Source organism: Spermophilus citellus (genome assembly GCF_964194105.1).
Source record: "Spermophilus citellus genome assembly, chromosome: 2".
In the NCBI taxonomy this organism is placed as follows: Eukaryota; Metazoa; Chordata; class Mammalia; order Rodentia; family Sciuridae; genus Spermophilus; species Spermophilus citellus.
In genome coordinates, this window is record NC_138183.1 from 20,503,217 (window position 1) to 20,516,788 (window position 13,572).

Genomic DNA, 13,572 nt, shown 5'->3' on the forward strand with positions numbered 1-13,572 from the left:
TGTATTCTAAGAGCTTATTTTCCTCTTCCATCTCAAAGGCTGCCTTCCTTTAGTTTAGTGGGAAGGAGGCTAAGAACAGTGTCTGTTGTTCATTTCCCCTCACTTTGGTGATGCCATCTTGATTTTTCTTGAAGGATGGGCCCCCTGCCTTGCTCAGCCTGTGTGTTCTAAATGGAACTGTTCCCACAGACTGCCTTCAGCAAGTCACCGGGCCTGGCCAGGCAGTGGACACCATCCCCTTAGCCGCCGATTGGCCTGAGCGTCCCATGATAGGCCAAGCCAATGAGACTCGGATTCAAGAGTTTGCATGGAAGGTTTTGTTTTCCATTGAGATTATTGGGAAGATATAAAGTCTAGGAGAGCTAAAGGTACCATCTGAACACACAGGCCAGCAGAGCCGGAAGAGAGGAAGAAACTGTCCTGATGATAGAAAATGAGTGTTGTTTAAAGCCTCTCTATTTGGGATAGTTATTGACCCATCCAAAAAGAATGGAACAGAGAGGTCTTGTTTTAAAACTGCACATTGAATATGGCTTTTCCATGGTCTGAGATAGAAGTGAACCCCAGTCGCTAATGCTGCTGCTGGGTCCTCTGATCCTCTTGCTCCTCAGGAGCACACTGCAGGCAGTTTGCAGTGACCTCTAGGCCGAGGGTGTGGTCTTGTCCCGGGCTGCCCACCAACAGTTGATTTCTGAGCAACGTAGAACTCCTGTCCAACCTTCAGTGCTATTGCTCATAAGAACCTTATTAAATTCTAGACAAGGGCCACTCCACTTCCCATGATTCGGGTGGATGGAGAGGGATTTTATACTTTCAGTTTTACACACTTCAAATCTTTTTAACTTCTACGTTCTCCTGAAAGGCTCCGATGAAGGCCCTAGGTCTATCATGGAGGAGAAGAGGGGGGATGGAGGAAGAAAGGGGTGGTTGGGGACTCGTCAAGAGGATGAGATTAAGTTCTTGCCCACACCACACCGGCTCACTGACTCCCTCTGTACACACACGTGTGTGTAAACTCACTCACACACTGACACACACTTATGCACCACTCCTTCCATTAGTCTCCCCTGCTGTAGCAGGCCCACAAGTAACTGACCTGTATGTATTATTTACAAAAATAAAATGAAAAATATGTATATATAGCAAAAGCATGACTTTAAAAAGAGTCTTCCACAAAAGAAACATTCCCAGCTGAGTTTCTCAAGTACTTGAGGATTTCCTCTCTATGTACCATAGCTTGCATTTCAGTCATTTGGAATGGAAATCCTTCTGGATCAACAGATAGCATCATGGCCCCTGCCTATAGGCAGGCCAAATTAACTGACTGCAGGATGTTTGTACAATGGAGTGAGTTTCCCAAAGGAAAACATTCTTACCCAGACTTTTGGTAAGTTTCTTCAGAAGGTAATGTTTTACTCTATGAAGGGGGAAAGAGCTCTTCTATGGTACAAATGTGTCCTTCCTACCAAAGGTCAAATAAAATAACTCAGATGTCCCCAGGCCTTGCCAGCTGTGCTTATAGATGATCAGATATCCCTCTCATGTAGATGAGGTCACATTGTATTTATTTAACAAATACTTACCTATTGCTTGCATATTCTAAGTGCATTAAGATCAGTTTGTTTTTTTTTTTTTTTTGAGAAAGATACCATGGACATTCAATGGGAAAAAGATAGCCTCATTAATAAATGGTACTGGGAACACTGGATATCCACATGCAGGACAATGACAACTGTCTCAAGTTCAAAAACCAACTCAAAATGAATTAAACAATTAAATGCAGACCTAACACAGTAGAACTACTAGAAGAAAACCCAGGAGGAAGCCCCATGATATTGGTCATGGACATGATCTTTCTTTGGATATGACTCTGAAAGCACAGGTAACGAGAGCAAAAACTAGACCAATGGGATCGCATCAGGTGAACATACTTCGGCACAGCAAAGGAAGCAACCAAAAGAGTGAAGAGAGATCTGCAGGATGGGAGGAAGGACTTACCAACCGTAACTGGGTAAGGGTTAACACTCCAAATATATAAGGAACTCAAATATCTGAACAGCAAGAAAACAAATCGCCTAATTTAAAAATGGGCAAAGGGCCTTAAGAGACATTTCTTTAAAGAAAACATGTAAGCTGCCAGCAGGTGTATGCCAGGGTGCTCCAGGTCACTAATCATCGGGGAGATGCAATCTGTTAGATTAGCTATTGTCAAAAACTCACAAGATGGCCAGCACTGAGAAGGGTGTGGAGGAAAGAGAGCCCTGGCACACTCTTCTTTATGGGGATGTAAATTAGTACAGTCGTTACGGAAACCAGCATGAAGACTTCTCAAAAAATTAAAAATAGCTGGTCAGGGAGGCAAATGCCTGTGATTCCAGCTACTCTGGGAGCTGAGGCAGGAGAACTGTGAGTTTGAGCCCAGCCTGGGCAACTTAGCAAGACCCTGTCTTAAAATAAAATCAAGGGCCAGAGAAGTAGCTCAGTGATAGACACTTGCCGAGCACATACGAAGCCCTGGGTTTGATCCTCAGTACTGCAAAAAATAAATGAAATAAAAATAAAAGAATAGAACTGCTATATGATCCAGTAATCCCACTACTGGGCATGTAACCCGATGAAAGAAAGTCGGTATCTCAAAAAGATATCTGCATTCCCATGTTCACTGCAGCATTGTCTGAAACAGCCAAGTCATGGGTCCAACATGGGCGTCTATCAACAGATGCATGGATAAAGAAAATGTGGCGTTTATCTACAGTGGAATACAATTCAGCTCTTAAAAAGGACATCCTGTCACTGATGACAACATGGTGATGAACCCGGAGGACACTGTGCTGGGGGAAATGAGCCAGGCAAAGAAAGACAAACACTGCCTGATCATATGTATATGTGGAATCTGCAGAAAAGGGAACTCAGAGTAGTAGAGAACGGAGTGGGGATTTTCAGAGGTTGGGGTGAGGGAATTGGGGAGACAACGGGGAAAGAGTACAAATTTCCAATTAGGAGGAGTAAGTTCAAGGGCTCTATTGTACAACATGGTGACTATAGTTAATAATAATGTACCGTACACCTGGAAATCACCAAGAAAGTAGATTTTAAGTGTTGTCACGGCGGGGTGGCGGGGGGAAGAAATGTGAATATGTGAGGTGATTCAGATATCAATGAACTTGATTTAGTCACTTCACAATGAATCCGTATTTGAAAACGTCATGTCACACAACATAAATATATGTAATTCTTACTTGTCAATTAAAAACGTTAAAGGATTTTTTTCTTAAACTGTCAATCCTTAGAAATATTTTTATGAGGTGGGTGTTTTTATTTATTATCCTCTTTTTCTTACAAGTGAAGAAACTGAGGAACAAGGAGGTACAGATGCAGAGCTCATGAATGGATCTAGGTTTTCAACCAGGGAATCTAACCCTGAATCCTGTCATTGTGTTACTTAGCTACCTTGAACGTCACTCTTGTGGGTTCCTTACCTTCTTTGCGGAAGCATTTGAGTCTCCCTTTAAAGGTTCTCTCCTTTCTATAATTATCCCTATTGCCAGATCCCCCAGAAGGTACTGCACGTGAACTCAGTGTTCCCTTGGATTCTGCTCCTGGGCTGCCATTACACATATCCTTCCAACTGTCTATTACACAACAATGCTGTGTAACAAACATCCCTAAATGGCAGTGGCTTCAACCAATAAGCATGAATTTTACTCATGAGTCTGCAGGTAGGTTGAAAGGTGTTTCTGGTCTTGGTTGGGCAGGGTCATATGTCTGGGGTTGGCTGGCTCTTAGCTGATCTCTGTTGACCAGGACAAGTGGTTCTGGTGCCTGTGTCTCTTCTCCTCTGGCACACTAGCCTAGCCACAGTCACTTGGCAATAGCAAAGGAACAGAAGCAGAGGAGCCCAATTGTGCAAGTCCCCTGCTAGCTTTGGTGTAAATCACATTTGCGAGCATCCCACTTATCCAAACAAGCCACATCGCTGCACCCAAAGTCAAACTGAGAGGATACCGCACAGGCACTTGGTACCATAAATGGATACGGGGGAGATGGGATAAAGAGTTGGGGTCAGGAGTACAGTCCGTCTACCATGCTCATCCCAAATTTCCATCCTTCTCAAAAAAAAAATCAGAAAAATTTTAAATCTCAAAATTAAAAAAAAATCATTTAGATAAATATGTCCAAGATGCCATAAGATAAAAGTTGTGCTCTGAGACACCACAAGGAAAGAAACCAAAAAAGAGGCAATCTGCACAAGTGGTTCTTTATAAAAAGAAAATAGCAGCATTCCTCTGCAAACAGTGGGAAATAAACTGAGAATCCGGAGCTCAGCCTGCCAATGTGCTGGAAGGCCCACATTCTGGCGGCAAAGTGACAGTCAGAAGCGGAGTCACTGAGCAGGCCTGGAGTCTGAGCAATAATGTTAGCGCAAAAGTCACATCAGAGAGGCCAACAGCAGGACTGGCTGGGTTAGCAACTTCTTAGCATATCAATGTCTCATTTTGTTTCTGCCGGGGAGAGCTCAGATATTGGATTGCCTGGTTCAAAACTGGCCCCCAGGCAGTCCCAGTGTTTCCTGAAGGGCACAAGTGAATACATACTTGATTCGGATTCCTGGAAAGCAGGGTCTGTCATTTTCTGGGCTCACACACCCTGCGCGTAGCCTGATTGGAATTCTCTCTCTGAGAAATGGGGGGACATTAGGAACGCAGCCACACTGGTCCCCAAAGATGCAGATCCATGGCCCATATCTTCTACCATGGGAGTCACTGGAAATAACGACTTGCCTGAGGTGGTAAAGGCCAAGGGCTGCGGATAAATATTGACTGATTTTTTATTTATTTATTTATTATTATTATTTTTTTTTTTAGCAAAAAAAGCCTCAGTAGGCAGTCAAGCTTATCAAAACAGCACCAAAAAGTGAGTTGGAGAGCCTGGAGCTCCTACTTTTCATTACTGGGTTATCAAGACAGCTAGAATGGAAACTCATTGCCTTGATAGAGGAAAACAGGTTACTCGTGTGGGGGATGCAGGGGGATGGAGGGGTCTTGGCTCCCTTCCTGGAATGTATTAGAGTTGGGAGGAACCCATGGAATCCCTTTTTTTTTTGGTCATATACTGGGTGCTTCACACATATTATCTAATTAATTCTTCAAGACTCCCCCCAAAGTGGTCATGGGTATCTTCATCTTCCATAAGAGCACACCAAATCTCAGGGATGGAAATTGCCCTAATCACACAGCATGTGGATCTAGCTCCAAAATCAGCCTTCTTAGACCTGACTCTGAGAAAACTCCCATTCGGGGTGCCCCTCAGATACCACCAAGCCTAGTGGCCATCACATTGGGGGCACATTCAACAGCTGATGCAAGTTCCAAGGAGTGGCTAGCACAGACAGTTTAAGAGAATCCATTTCTAGCTGGGCACAGTGGCATATACCTGTAATCCCAGTGAATAAGGGGGGGCTGAGGCAGGAGGATCGAAAGTTTGAGGCCAGCCTCAGCAACTTAGCAAGGTCCTATCTCAAAACTTTAAAAAAAACTGGGGTAGAGAGCCCCTGGGTTCAATCTCCAGTACTGCAAAAAAAGAGAAAAAGAGAATCTATTTCTAGGCTCTTAAGTTCCAAATGATTTCCTGAAACAGTACTGTTTGAGAACTCCCGGGGAGGGAACAGACCCGGTTCCCTCTCCCAGCCTCCCTCTCCCACTCAGCACTGAAGGCGCATCCTCATCCATCCCAGATCTGACCAAAGGGAACTTCCTGCAGCGGAAAAGGCCTGAGTCCAGGGAGCAGAGGTTCCTTTAATCCAGACCCCATGACCCACCATCCTTCTCACTGAAAGATGAATTTCCATGAATTTTACTTTTTCTGCTTAACGATGACCAAAATTTTGATGCACTGTATCCTAAAATTAATTGTGTCGATGACTCCATAAAAAAATGCTTACCTATTAGAGCCTTATGATCCCAGGAAATATAAAAACTTTTAAATTGCCATCTATAAACCCAATTTTTGATTTAGATACTGTGCCAAGATGATCCACTCGAGACTCAGGAACAGAAAAATATATTATGTTCCTATAAAATTCTGTGGGAGAAATGGAATGGAAAAAATGATTTAAAGGAGAAAGAAGAGCATCGTAAAAGTTCTGTTAAAGAGGAGTTTGTTCATCTATTTTTAAAGGACGATGGTGGGTATAAAATCACTGTGATATCAAAATACCATTGGATATATTTAAAGAGGTGATGTAACCATTTTGTTGTACCGTTTTATTTTTAAGCATTAATATTTACAACACGCAGCTTACAAAACTATTTAAAACCCTTACTACTATTTAAAACCATGGTGAAAAACGTTGAAAATATGTGATTAATGTTGTTTTTCACAATTCTTTTGGAGGCACACTGGGCAAAGCTTCTGATGTTGTCCCAACCTCTCTCTATCGAAATTCACACTAGATAGGATTTACTAAAAGTCACATGGCAAAGTAGCATGTGAGCCAGGACCCTCGCTAAGGTCTCAGGACCCCCAAATTGGTCCTCTCTCCTTCTCAGTGCAGGTCCCAGCTCTCTAAAGGCATGAGAGGGGTGGAAGCTTATCACACGTCTGTTTACAGAGGCAAGGTCACGGTCAAGAGGAAGCAACAGAGGGTGGTAAAGCCCCAGGAACTATCAAGAGGGCAAGGCCATGTCCACCTCTGGCTGAAAGGGCAGGACAAAGTCAGGTTTTCTCACTGCTGTGACTAAAGGATTGACCAGAACAACTCCAGAGAAGTAAGTTTATTTGAGGGCTCACATCACGAAGATCTGGAAGCACAGAGAGATTCCACTTGTCAGATACAAATATATCCTCAAAGCCACACCCCAGTTCCCACCTCCTTCAGCCACACCCTACCACTTCAGTTACCACTCAGTTGATCTCTAGCAGGGGATTAATTCACTGGTTGGGTTGACTCTTAGAATCCAATCATTTCTCCTCTGAACCTTGTTGCATTATCTCATACATGAGCTTTACAGGGACACCTCACATCCAAACCATAACATCCCATCCCTGGTCCCTCAAAACTCACAGTCATCTCACAAGGCAAAATAGAGATTTTCCATTTCCAAGAGTCTCCATAGTCAATAGTTCTGAGATCGCTCAAAGTTTAAGTCCAAAGTCTTCTCCAAGGCTCAAGGCAATCTCACATTTGAGCTCCTGTAAAAGTAAAAGCAATTTACAAGAATCCAATATATAATGGTATAGAGTAAATATTTCCATTCACAAAATGAGGGGCATAGAGAGAAGAGATAGGACCAAAGCAAGACGGAAATCCAGCTGGACAAACAAGTCCTGTGGCTCCACATCCAGAATCTTGGGCACATGACATGTTAATGTTCTCTCCAAAGGGCATGTGTAGCTCTGTCCCTGTGGCCTTCTTGGTTGCAGCCCAAGTGGCCTTCCTATTGGCTTGTCTCTGCTCGATTCTTGCAGCTTTCCTAGGACCAAGTCCCGTTTACTGGCATTTCTTAATCCCAGGGTCTCCACTGCAGCTCCTCACATCTCCACACTTTGACTTCTCAGGAGATGCCCACAGGGACTGCGACACTACTGCACTTTGCCTGGCCTCCCAGGCCTTTGAAATCTTGGTAGAAGCCTCCATGACTCCTAACTCCAACATCCCACATTCCTGCAGAATTAGTACCACATGGTTGACCCCAAGGTTGGCCACCATCTTGAGCAATAGCCCAGCCTCCAGGGACCCTGGCTGCAGCCTCCTCTGAGTATCTGGGTGGCTGAGCATGTTGAAAAACCTTCCTAGGCCCCCTTATGCAGGAAGGGTGCCCCACTGGTCTCCTCTCAAGAGAATTTTTACCTGTACTCCCTTGAGTTTGCAATGAGTGTGATCTTGCCAGCTCCTGAGATGTTCTCAAGCCATCTTTCTGGTTCTCTCTCTGCAAAGTCTTTAGCATTTCTTCAGTGATGGTAATGTCTTTAACAACTGCAACTTGCTTTGACCCAGTTTTACTCCCACCTTTCAAGTCTAAGTTTTTCAAATCTTTCTGCTCTGCTTTTTGCTCTTGATTATCACAATAAATTTGGCTAAAAGCCACCAGCAACATCCATGTCATCTGAATGGATGTTATGCTGCCTAGAAATTTCTTCCACCAGATTAAGAAGTTCATGGCTTCTAAAATCAGACTTTCCAGAAAGTCTCTGAACATGGGCCGAATACAGACAACTTCTCAGCCAGAGCATAACAGGAATGGCCTCTACACCAAATTCCAAGAGAGTCCTTCTTTTCTGAACCCTCTTGAACCTGGTCTTCACAAACCACTATCCTATTGGCTTTCTGGTCTTCTGAAGTCCCACCAGCATTAGCCATTAATTTCCGCTTACAACAATCTAAAGCATTTCCAGCATGTACTGCTAAGCATCTCAAAATCCCTCCCATCAATTTTAAAAAGCTCAAAAAACTTCTGAACCACATGGTCAGGTTAGTCACAGCAAAGACCCCACTCCTGGTACCAATTTCTGTTTTAGTCAGCTTTTTTTTTTTTTCTACTGTGACTAATCACTGATTGGTTTAAGACTCTTACAACCCAATCATTTCTCCTCTGAACCTTCTTGCATTGTCTCACACATGAGATTCTGGAGGAAACCTCACATTTAAACCATAATAGAGTCCCTACCTGAGAGAACTGTAGCTATAGTGGAAGGCCACCTACAGAAGCTGTGTCTTAGTAGAGAACGTCACTGCCAAGCCACAGCTAGAAAAGGAGAGAGCTGGGGAACTTCTGCTCCTCCTGCCCGCTCCTGCATGGATTTCCTGCTGGCACCTCCTCTTGGTCAGATCAACCAGAATCCAGAGGGCACCGGGGATGGTTGGCAGAGTCCTCAGTGGTGGGTGTCTGTGGGCACAGAGAGAGGTTGAGAAGGATAGAGCCTAGTGGGATGATCAGGACATGTCCACTACACTTTCCATTTTGAACCTGACATTTGTATTTAAACAAAAAGACAAGACTTCCCAATCAAGGTAAGCCAGAGCAAAACCAAGAGATCTGCCCCCAGAAGAGTCAGAAAGCCTGTATGTATAAGGCAGGAGGAGTCTCAGAGCAGTTTAGGATTTTTATTTTTCGTTTTGCAACTGTTATGCAAAGGGGCCTATTTATTGTAATGCTATAATTTTTTAGGGCATCTCCTTTCATTGAAAACTGATCTTTATTTCTCTAAAAACTGGATGCTGTAATAGGCTGCCACAAACACCAATCCAAACTCTGGAATTGAAGGAAGTTCCTGAGAAAAGCAATGCAAAGGGACATTTTAAACAGAATCATATTATAAAAGATAATAATATAAATTATTAAGAACCATCTATTAAACACAGATTAATCCTGCTATAATTAGATTGAAAGAATGTATGCAACTGCTATCATCCAAATGCTTTAACTTTTAAGTCATTTTTCTAGACAACCTGTGTTGGTGTTATGGGAAGAGGAGTGCCCTCTAGGGGCTGAAAGCTCCAGTGACCTATTGCCCTTTGACCTCTGCTTTTTCTTCCCCCAAGTGGAGGAGGATGGGGATGGGGGAGGACTCACTTCCAGCCAGCTGGATGATACACAGAGACCATCATCTGGGAAGCAGAGACCCAAGTTCCAGTTCTGATACAAGAATTGACTCTCTGTATATTCTTGGCCAATGTCCTCTCTCAGCACAAGTTTTCTCATTTGTAAATATCCATTTTTGGTATCTCTTATATTTAATTGCCTCAGTTCTAAAAGTAGAATAATAAAAAATAAAAACATATATTGTCCTGGGTATTAAATAAAGTAATGCTTGTGAAAAGTTTGTAAATTGTCAGGTGCTAAGCCAACGCAGTGGAAGCTACACGATTTACAAGAGAAAGATCTTGCCAGCTCCTGAGATGCCCTCAAGGCATCTTTCTGGTTCTCTCTCTGCAAAGTCTTTAGCAGAGAGGTTGTCCTGAGTTTAAAAATATAGTCTGAAATTTCCATCTTCTGGCTACCGTCAAGTGAGAGGATTACCAAATAGTCTCCCAAAGAGCAACTGGATAAATTTGACAAAATAACCCTCTCAAGCCCCTGGAAATCAACTAAAGACCTACCATGATCCCAGAAGAATTTATGTTTGAAAAATGATTGAACTTTGAGTAAGAACAATGGGAAATGTAGTGTCCTTGCCTGAGACTGCTTCTAACCCTCCCACCCAGCTTAGTTGGTGCAGAGGGATGGGACAGGTCATGAGGTCAGGCAGCTGCGCTGCTGAAATCACAGGGGGCCTACCCAGTTTGGAGCTGCAGGTCCTCAAGTCCAGTAGTATGGGTGAAAGCGACGAGGCACGAGTGGGTGCGCTGGGAGGCCCGATGGCTCTGTGGTCTGGGGTTCTTTCTGGTCATGGAGCATATTTCTGGCTAGAGCAGCACATATAAGCAGTAAAGACCAGAGAAGACACAAGCTATAGAGAGTGCTGGCTGTACGCATGTGTGCCTGATACCCAACAGGGCCTAGCAGGAGGTAAAATGCTGGGGTAGACATTAAAATGACCTGAACTTTGAATATTTCCTTACCAACACACAGATTTCAGCAGAGGACGGAAGCTCTATTCCCTTCTGATGCTTCAACACAACCTGGGCCCAATCGTTGACCAACTATGAAGACACACAGACACAGAGGTGACCCTTAGGAAGAGAGTCTTTAAAAGAAAAACAAGAAGTAAAACATAAAATCTGGGCAGAATATCAGTAGCTGCATATCACTGGGGAGATAAACTTAGCTAAAAAATGTACAGAACATACAAATGTATATAAAAAAATACCCTTCAGGGAATACAGAGTTGCTACAATGTGTATCAGTCTATATTCTATTGCTAAAATGATGTACCAGAGACTAGGTACTTTATATAAAAAAAAATAAGGTTCCATCTAGCTCACAGTTCTGGAAGTTAAGATGGCAGGTGCCATCTTGGCTCTGGTGAGGCCCATCTGGTGGATGACATCATGACACCACAGCAGGGACATATGGAAAGGGAGAGATCACATGGTGAGATGGGAAGACAGAGCAACTGGGAATGGGCCAGGCTTGCTCTTTTATAACTGCCCTCCTGTAGGCACTAACCAAGGTCCAGTGAGAACTACACAGTTCCCTATAGGGCAGTTCCCCACCCCACCCCAAGGACTCAATCACTTTGAATAGGCTCTGCCTCTTAAAGGGCCCACCATCTCTTCACATTGCCACAAAGAGGACCAAGGGCATGTGAACCTTGGGGGACACACCCAAACCATATCCACACACAGAACATATATTAACTGGAATGTTTTCAACAACAAAAATGAGGCATGCAAAGGGAAGGAAGTGTGACCCAGACTCAGGAAAAAGAAGAAACAAAAGCCACTTCCTCTGAGTGCTTCCGGGTATTTATTTTAGCAGACAAAGACTTCAAAGCAGATAATTAAATATGTCCAAAGGACTGAAAAAAAAATGTTTAGCAATTGAAGGGAAGTATGGCAGTAAGGAATTAACAAAGAATTTCAATAAAAAGAAGTCATTGAAAGGAAGCAAATGGAAATTCTGGAGTCAAAAGAACAACTGAAAAGAGAAAGTCAGCCAGACTTCCACAGGAGATTCAAGACGGCAAAAGAAAGAATCAGTGAACTTGAAAATTGGCCAATAGAAATAATCCACTTTGAGGGACAAAAAGAAAAATTTGAGAAGAAGTGAATGAAACTTCAGGGATCTGTGGGACAAGATCACGCTAACAATGTACCTGCAACGGTGTCAGCAGAATGAACAGGAAAAGAGAGGGGGGAAATATTTGAATAAATAATTGCCCAAACTCCAAATTTGAGGAAAAAAAACCCAAAACATTAATGTAGATATCCTTGCCATTCACCAAACACCAAGGAAACAAAAAGATCCACAGCTAGACACATTAAACTGTTGGAAGTCAAAAACAAAGAAAGATCTTAAAAGCAGCAAAAGAAAAATAATTCAGCACACACAGAAAGTACAGTAACTTTAACTCTTGACTTTTCATCTAAAATAATGAAGACCAAAAGGACGTATTAAATGTGCTGGTAAAAAATAAATAAATAAACCTGTCAACAAAGAATTCTATAGTAAGCAAAGTTACTCTTCAAGAAAAAGCCGAATAAAGACATCCCCAGATTATAAATAATAAATAAATAGAAGGGCTGACAGAACTCATGGCTAAAAGATCTGTCTTATGAGATGCCATAAAAAGTCTTACAATCCAAAAGAAATTGATACTGGATTGTAATTTAAATCTTCAGGGAGAAATGAGAGACACCAGAAATGGTAAAGATGTGGGTTAATAAAATAGTGTCTCTCTGTCTCTTCCTTTCTCTTCTGTTTAATTCTCTTTTTACTTTTTAAAAAGATATACTATTACATAAAGCAATAAGATTAACATTATATCATTAGGTTTATAACATATTCATTAATATGCATATATGAGTGTGTGTATATATGAGTGTGTGTGTGTATATGAGTGTGTGTGTGTGTGTGTGTGTGTGTGTGTGTATTAGTTCAAAGGATGGAGGGAAGAAATGGAGCTATATAGGTACAAAATTTTTATATTTTACCTGAATTAATTTCATATTAATTTGAAATACATAGTGGTGCACTTACATGTATATCATAACCCAAGAGCAACCAATAAGAAAATAACTAGGAAATACATAGGGCTGACCTAAATTTTCTATGTACTTACATAAATATACTACAGTGAATATCAACTTCATGTATATCCACAAGGCACTAATTAAAAAAAACTATAAATAAATAGAAAAAATGGTAGAGCAGATGGAGGGGAAAGGGGAAGGGAGGAAGGGAAGGAAAGGAAAAGTACTGGGGACTGAATTAGAGCAAATTATATTCCATGCTTGTATAATTGTGTCAAAATGAACCATAACGCTATGTATAACTAAAACAAACTCAAAATAGGCTTACTCAAAAAATTATACACAAAATAATTATTTAATACAAAATAAGCAAGTGGAGGAAAAAAGAACCAAGAAGGTAGAAAAATTACAGAATGGCAAATTTAAATCCAGCCTATTAATAATTACACTAAAAATAAATGGTCTCATCACCTCCACCAGAAGGAAGAGACTACCAAACTGAATAGTAAAAATAATAATAATAATAATAATAATAACCCAACTGCATGCTCTCTGTAAAAGGCACACCTTAGATTCAAAGAAGTAGACAGGTTAAAAGAGACAGAATGCGAAAATATATACCACATAAGTGGTAACCGAAAGAGAGCTGGAGTGGCTATATTACTACAATAAAAGTAAACTTTAAGACAAGAAATCTTACTAGAGACAAAGAAAGACATTAAAGAATAACATAAGGATAAATGTATCAGGAAAATATAGCAGTTATATATGCACTTTATAACACATCCTCAAAACACCATAGCAACAGGATTTATACAGCACTATCAAACAACTGTCACAACTAATATCTATTTAATATTCTACCCAACAGCAGAATTCACATTCTTTTTGAGTACACATGGAACAGTGTTAGGACATTAATCAAGTCTCAACAAACT